This window comes from Gambusia affinis, linkage group LG19, assembly GCF_019740435.1.
Source record: "Gambusia affinis linkage group LG19, SWU_Gaff_1.0, whole genome shotgun sequence".
Lineage (NCBI taxonomy): Eukaryota > Metazoa > Chordata > Actinopteri > Cyprinodontiformes > Poeciliidae > Gambusia > Gambusia affinis.
The window spans coordinates 18700478-18707661 of NC_057886.1; positions in this window are offsets into that span (position 1 = coordinate 18700478).

A 7184-nucleotide genomic window follows, 5' to 3' on the forward strand; every position below is an offset into this window, starting at 1 on the left:
GATGTAGACAAAGACCTCCTTTTAACTTTATTTAATGAGATATCCACAAGTAAAAATGATAGCACTATGAAACTCTAATAATATTGTTGAGATACAGTTTCTTTCTCCTCAACCTATAAACCAAGCTTTGTTTGCTTGACCTGACAGGAAATTGTTTGCAGAGCTCCTAAAATGGCATGAGATTCTGTTCAGACAAACACAGGGTTCAGTTATTTATCTGTTGTTCATGCATAATGTAAACACTCACCTCTGGAAATGAAAAAGGGGATACAATCAAATCGTAAGAAGAAAAATTAAGTCATTCATTAGCAAACACCAACTTAAGCCTGGCTATTCACTGAAACTACTGCTGTTAAGTATCATAGTGAGTGTAACTACAGAGTAACTGAAACCTTAAAAGTCTCAGCCTGAGCTCTTGTCTGCAACATAGCTGCATGGATGCTGCCATGTCAAGATAATGTTTTCTGATAGAAAACAAAATTTGGAGATGCAAGAATTTATTGCTTTATGGGATTCAATGTAGAAACTAAATTGTCAGTGTTGCATCGAGAGATCAGCTTCCCATCAAATCTGACAATTGTAATAGTTTTCTATATAATATTACCTGCTACAAGATCATTCAGTCCATCCAACCATCTGTTATAGACCCAATTTATTCTACTGAGGGCACTGTTCACTCACTGATTTATCATGCAACAATATAGAAATGTCTGCAACAGCAGCAACATTGCAAAACAGACAAAATAAGTAGGAAAACTTGAGGATCTGTTCAACTGAAACTGCTCATAATGCAATAATCTCAATAAAGGAAAAGCAAGCTATCATTAAAAATCATTTATTATGAACAATAAATAAATTGTTCAGCAAATCCTCTTTAGCTAAATATATAGGCATCATTAGATATTAAATCTTATGCTGAAGCCTTAGATGTTTTGTGAGTAGCTCCTAATCTCATATACATATATCTCAATACAATGCTTATATTATTGGCTACAGCCAATGAGATTCATTTTTGAAAGAAACACATGGCTACTTTACATTACCATCACAATACAGCATTTTCCATAATCCAGATTCACACCAGTAATGGGCTATTGGAAAATAAACCCTGACCAAGACTTGTAATATGTTTTGTTTTTTTATTACCTTTTTGATTATCGGGGTTGGATCACAGAGGCCAGCAGCCTAAGATGGAAGGCCCAGATTCCTCTCCCCCGAGCAACTTAGGCCAGCTCCTTGGGGGGTATCCCACGGACTTTCCAGGCCAGCTTAAAACAAAGTCCCTCCAGCAGGTAAATATGCATGGTTTGATTCCACTGCAATTCTGGGTTCACAGAGGATTCTATGACAAAGGCTTAAAAGACAGAAGCTCATAACCTTACCAAAAAAAGGGACAAAAGCTGAAAACTTTTCAAAATAGATATTTCTAGCTAGATAAGCCAGACAAAAGTTCTCTTTAGTCTGGACATCTTCTCAGTATTACCAGTTGGCAGCCAATGCTTGCGGGTGCAGTTAAAATCAACAGCCTTCGCTAACTCCCTCAGGTAGCTCATTAGATAAAACTTTGAGTTCTCTTTTCTTCTCCATTAATGGAATATTTCATAGCTAAGCATACCTATGAAATATATCAATGCTAATCTTCTTTCCTTGCAAAAAGTTTATATCCACAAATTCTAAGGGCTCCCAGTACTTACGATTCCAGTCTCCTTTACTCATTAAAAGCTATACAATAAAATGACAAGTTTTGGTTTGCATCATTTCCTGTTTGTGTAGCTGACTGGACGGCACCTTATGATCATTTTTACAGAGAAATGACCTAAATAAGACCAATATTTTGGCTCAGTGAGACACTTTTTGAAGAGGATCTCGCTGTACCTATGTATAATAGAGTAACTTTATAAAAATGTGATGCAGAACGTCTACTGCAGCAATTCCAAACTTAAGGAGTGTTTTTAACACTTGATAGTCCAGTAGAATCAGTTTGATTTCAAGAAAAATATTGTAATATTTATTAAAATCTTACCTCATGCAGTTCGCTTTCACACTGCACTGTGTCAAATGAACCAAACCTTTCAAGAAGCCTGTTTACCCTCTCATGTGTGGTGGCAACACTGAGCATTTGTGTTGTTCGTATTTACCCAGAATTCCTTCTGCTACTATCCACTTTCTGCTTTTGAACCAAATTCCAGTTCACCTGGCATTCACATACGTAATCATCCTGCACCTGAGGTCACTTCGACCCCACTGAGACCTAGGTTTCTAGCCAGACCAAAGTTCACTTTTTTGGGCCACATCAGAGTTCAGTTCTGTATTCACACCTCCCCAAACAAATCTGACTTTTTATTAAAACAGACTAGTGTTCAACTAAAGCAGATAAACAGGGCTGACATGAATGCACCCTTAATGAAATTCACACAGGCAGACTTCTGTGTTTATTCCTCCTTAGATTAAGAAGTGAATATTGGACGGAAAAAGCAACATCAGAATTTATAATCTCAAGACACAACCTATGATTAATTCACACCATTTGCACTCTAGAATTGAATCCAAATTGTGCCCTAACTTAGAGGAAGACTGTAGTCCATTAATACAGTCCTCAAAGCAAAGCCCCAGTTAATCATCCATACAGCTGCAGCATGTCTGTTTCATTCCTACTTAAAGCAAGTCTGTAACAAATCTTAAAAATTGTCTTTGCCAATAGTGTTTGCTGTCCATCACTCTGCAGAAGACAACGAGTGAAAGCCCAGATTTTATTTATTTCTTTTAATTAAAATTTTCCCTAGGGTTAACTATTTTATGCATGTACTGCAGCAGTGTATCACACTGTGATAATAAAGATGAATGACTAGATGTGGATGGTGTGCATTACAATTGACATACCAATTACTCATGTAGTAAAATTTATTTTAAAATATGAAGGAGATGATAGAAGGAAGCAAAATGCTGGGAATAACCAGGGACAAACATTTAGCAGCCTCCCACCACAAAACGTCAACTATGCTCTGAGGTCTATACCAGAGTTGGTTTCATGTGTGGAAGATCACTCTAAAAATGTGATGCAGAACGTCTACTGCAGTGGATGTAAGAGAGGTAGAAGAATGGCCCAGAAAACTAACCTTGTTGCTTGGAAAAGGTTACTGCAATAGAAAGACACCTCATGATTGACACAATATACAGTGATATGAGAGCTTGTGCTGGCTCAGAATTCACATTTTATTGGCAAGCCAGATGATTTTCTACATTTAACAGCAGAACCTTAGACACCAGCAGCTGCATTTATAATTAAGAAATAAGGTAAAGGGTAGGGAGAAAGGCAAATCCCCAGGTAATGATGTGATTCCACATTAAGAGGATTGGGAAACTAGATTTCACTAGATTTGCCATTCTGTAAAACCTGTTTGAAACCACATCTCTCTTTTCAGCAACATGGTGTCTTTTTTTTGGGCTACCATGGTAACAGATTTCAAGATGATTTATGGTGAAAAATCAGCATGATAGAACTATTCACGAACCTTGAGTTCTGATGTGCCAAATTACTCTTTGTAATTTATAAGACAAATTTAATATTTGACAACATTTATGAGGGCTACTTATTTTCTGGAATCTCCACTATTAGGAGAGTCAACAAATGCAACCAACTAAGCATTAAATGTCATGTTTTAAATTCCCCTATATATAAGCTCGCTATCAAATTTAATCTTCTGAAAAACACACTGCTTCTAAGTCACAAACATTTATTCTAAAGCTTGATAACACAGGTTTGGATTGGCTTTTTGAGATTCTCTCTCCTGTCCCTCATTAATTCAAATAATTTGCATGTTAAAAGATCATTGAAGCAAACTAGAACAGGGTAGAGCATGAAAGAATGGCAAGAATATGAGCAATTATGAATCCATTATCGGTGGGATTTTTTGAAAACTCCAACAGCGAAACACAAAACAGTCCTGTCAGTCTGCTCTGATATGAACAAACATCAATTACCTACAGTATTTTTGGAGAGTAAGTAAATGCTAACCATGATCTGCTCAGACTGAAAAGAACATTTTTCATTGACGGGAAATCAATGCGAGTTTCAAACATGAATGGCACACTACGCCACCAGTACAAAGCAAAACACTCAAGTTCTCAGCAGTAGCTTTATGCGGCTGGTCAAAAGCAGTAACTGTACTATTGGGTAATGATGATGCCTTTTACTCTATTAGAGAAATCCATGAAGCACCGGTTGCATGCAGAGATTTTCTTCTTCAAGATCTATATGTTTTCTGCAAATTATACTGCAAAATGTTCTCAGCTGGCATCAAAATGTCCATAACACCCCATCACACATTGGATGAATGCCCTCTTTCAAAAATATAGATGTGGGGAATTTTTAAAGCTTATAGGGTGATAATTGAATCTCAAACACCATTAAAATTGAGAGTTCAAATATTCACTTTCAGTGTACAAAAAAGACGCATAATATTTTTTGATCACTGTTTGACATTTTAAAAGACAAACTTTTTGTTTTTTGCTTAGCCAAATTCCTGAGTAAGCCATCCTTCCGTCTGTTGCCCATTATCGCTAATCCTGGCAGAGTTAATGTTTATATTGTTTATATGATGTTTATATTCTCCGGTCGTTGGGAAGAAGGTGGAATCCATTCTTGGTGAGATCTTTTGGACTGGTGTGACAAGTCACTCCAGTGCATCTCAGGGAAAGAGACGCATAGAGTAATCCAGGGGTCTCAAACTCCAGTCCTCGAGGGCCGCAGTCTTGCAGTTTTTAGATGTGCCACAGGTACAAAACACTGGAATGAAATTGCTCAATTACCTCCACCTTGTGTAGACCAGTTCTCCAGAGCCTTAATTATTCTATTCAGGTGTGGTGCAGCAGAGGCACATCTAGGCCCTCGAGGCCTGGAGTTTGAGACCCCTGGAGTAATCAATCATGCACATACACACTCATTCCTAATGACAACAGAGTAACCAAGTTTTTGGAGGGACTGTTGGAGATCCTGTGAAAAACCCTACCAGGAAAAATGTGAAAAAAGGCTTTCTGATTTCACAAGTTTACTTAAATTTCCCTCATATAAGGTTGTAAGTTATTTACAACACAGTTCAACACTAATATTTTGGGTATCCTTCAGCAATATCGAATAATTCTTACTTTTGAGCTCTGCTTTGAAGTTTTTACCCATTGTAATAGCCACTTCAAAACATGCAGTTTGTTTCCTGAAGCCCTTTTATGACTGCCTTCATTCACAAGAACAAGCAAAAGTATCAACTGGCTTGTGAATCAAGCCAGTTGATTCACAAGTTCCAACTTTTCCAACTTTTTTTTTTTACCTACACTGTAGTTTTAGGTTTTGTCAAACATAGTTTTGTTGAGCTTTGTTTCTACTAAGCCCTCTGCTGGACCTGCTTCCCCAGGTTTTCTTTTACAGAAGAGACAGACTGACCATTGGCATGAGTCCCATCTGCGAATGGCTCACTTTTTCTTTTAAGACCTTATTTTGGACTCTTACCCTTTTGCAGAGACAAAGACGCTTCACATTTGAAAGATCTATTCTCTTACACAACTGTATCAATCTTGACGTATTGTGCAATTATGTGAAAGTACATTTTTATGTGCCATTAAATTGTGTTTCAATAGCTAAATGCTGAATTACACAGTTACACAGTTTTTCAGCTGGGATATTAATCAAAACAGCAATAAAAAATTTTAATCACAAAATACTAAAAAGTCTGTCTTAACAAACAGCTCCCCAAATGCATTTATTAAAATGCAAACTTGTAAACATTTTAGTAAAGAACCCTGTAGGTTTTTCATATGGTATAAATTAGTTTATCGGGTTGAGAGGTAGCAATTTCCAGCACACAACAAGTTGTGTGTTTTTTTTTTCCCTCCCTTCCGCATTGACAGTGAAATGCAGGTGAATTCATTATCCTGTAATTACCCTGCTGTTCGTCTTCTGCTATGTTATTCATTACATGCTTTCTCCACACACGGTTGTGACAGGAAAGGTAAATGAACATGCACCATAGATAGGATCAACTACACAAACTCTATGCTCTCATCATTAATACTGTGCTATTGCCAGAGTATAACCTTCTCACAAGGCCATTGCTCAGTGACCGCTTTAATGTCGACGTTAAGCCTTGGCAGCTTAATGCTAAAAGCAAATGGAAGCTTGTCCAAAGTAAAACCTTATTTCTAAAATCTATTGTTCACAATATGCTGAAAAGATTAGGTTCCAGTTCATCAGCATGGGCACAGGTGGCACTTCATTCTTGGAAGTTTTTCATTTCGGTACAGAAAAGCATCAACAGCTGGAATGTGTTATGTTTCCGTAAATGGCGCTTCGTGGCTTGATGGTGAACAAGACACTTGTTGACTGATAATGTTTCAGCAGGGGCTTGAAAGTGGGCCAACTCAGAGGGATTTGGTTGGATGTAGGCAATTGACAGCACAGTGAATCACTCTGTAGGGATCAGAGCACCAGAGGAGAAGCTCACCTGAAGGCAAGCAAAGCTGGGACTTCAACACCAGCTGATCCACTGGAGATTCCTGCAGTGAATATAAGATGCAGCACTTCAGCAACCTTCTTTCTCTACATGGAGACAGAAGTGTCTGCTGGAAAATAGAAGGAACATTTTAATGAGACATAAGCTCTATGCAAGTTGGTTCTTAACTGGGACCTGTTTTAAATGACAGCTAAATTAAAATGAAAGGTTCCCGTCACACATACACACACTCACACGCACACGCAGACACTTTTATAAATAGATAAAAAAATCCACAAAACTGCATATTAGAAAAACAAATTGTCCATGGTAAAATAGGTTGGTATATATCAATATTCAGATATTTGTTTTCGTTTCACCTGGGAAATAGTAAACTGTTCCAGATATGAGGGCCTTTAAATGAGAAGGAAGCTTGTCCAAATAAGGTTTTGTAACAGGTTAGCAGTCTCCATTAACTGCACCTCTAGTTACAAATCCAGTACTCAGGTTATAAAATCACTCTGCTCACTAGTTCTGGGACAAGACCATTGGTACATTTTAAAATCTATGTAAAAAAAAGAAAAATGTATAAAATTAACAAAGACAAAGAAATGATGTATTAAACATGGCTCATCAGATGACATACTCAAATCTATCAAATAAGACTGTAATTTTACCATAATCAGTGTTTCATCACAATGA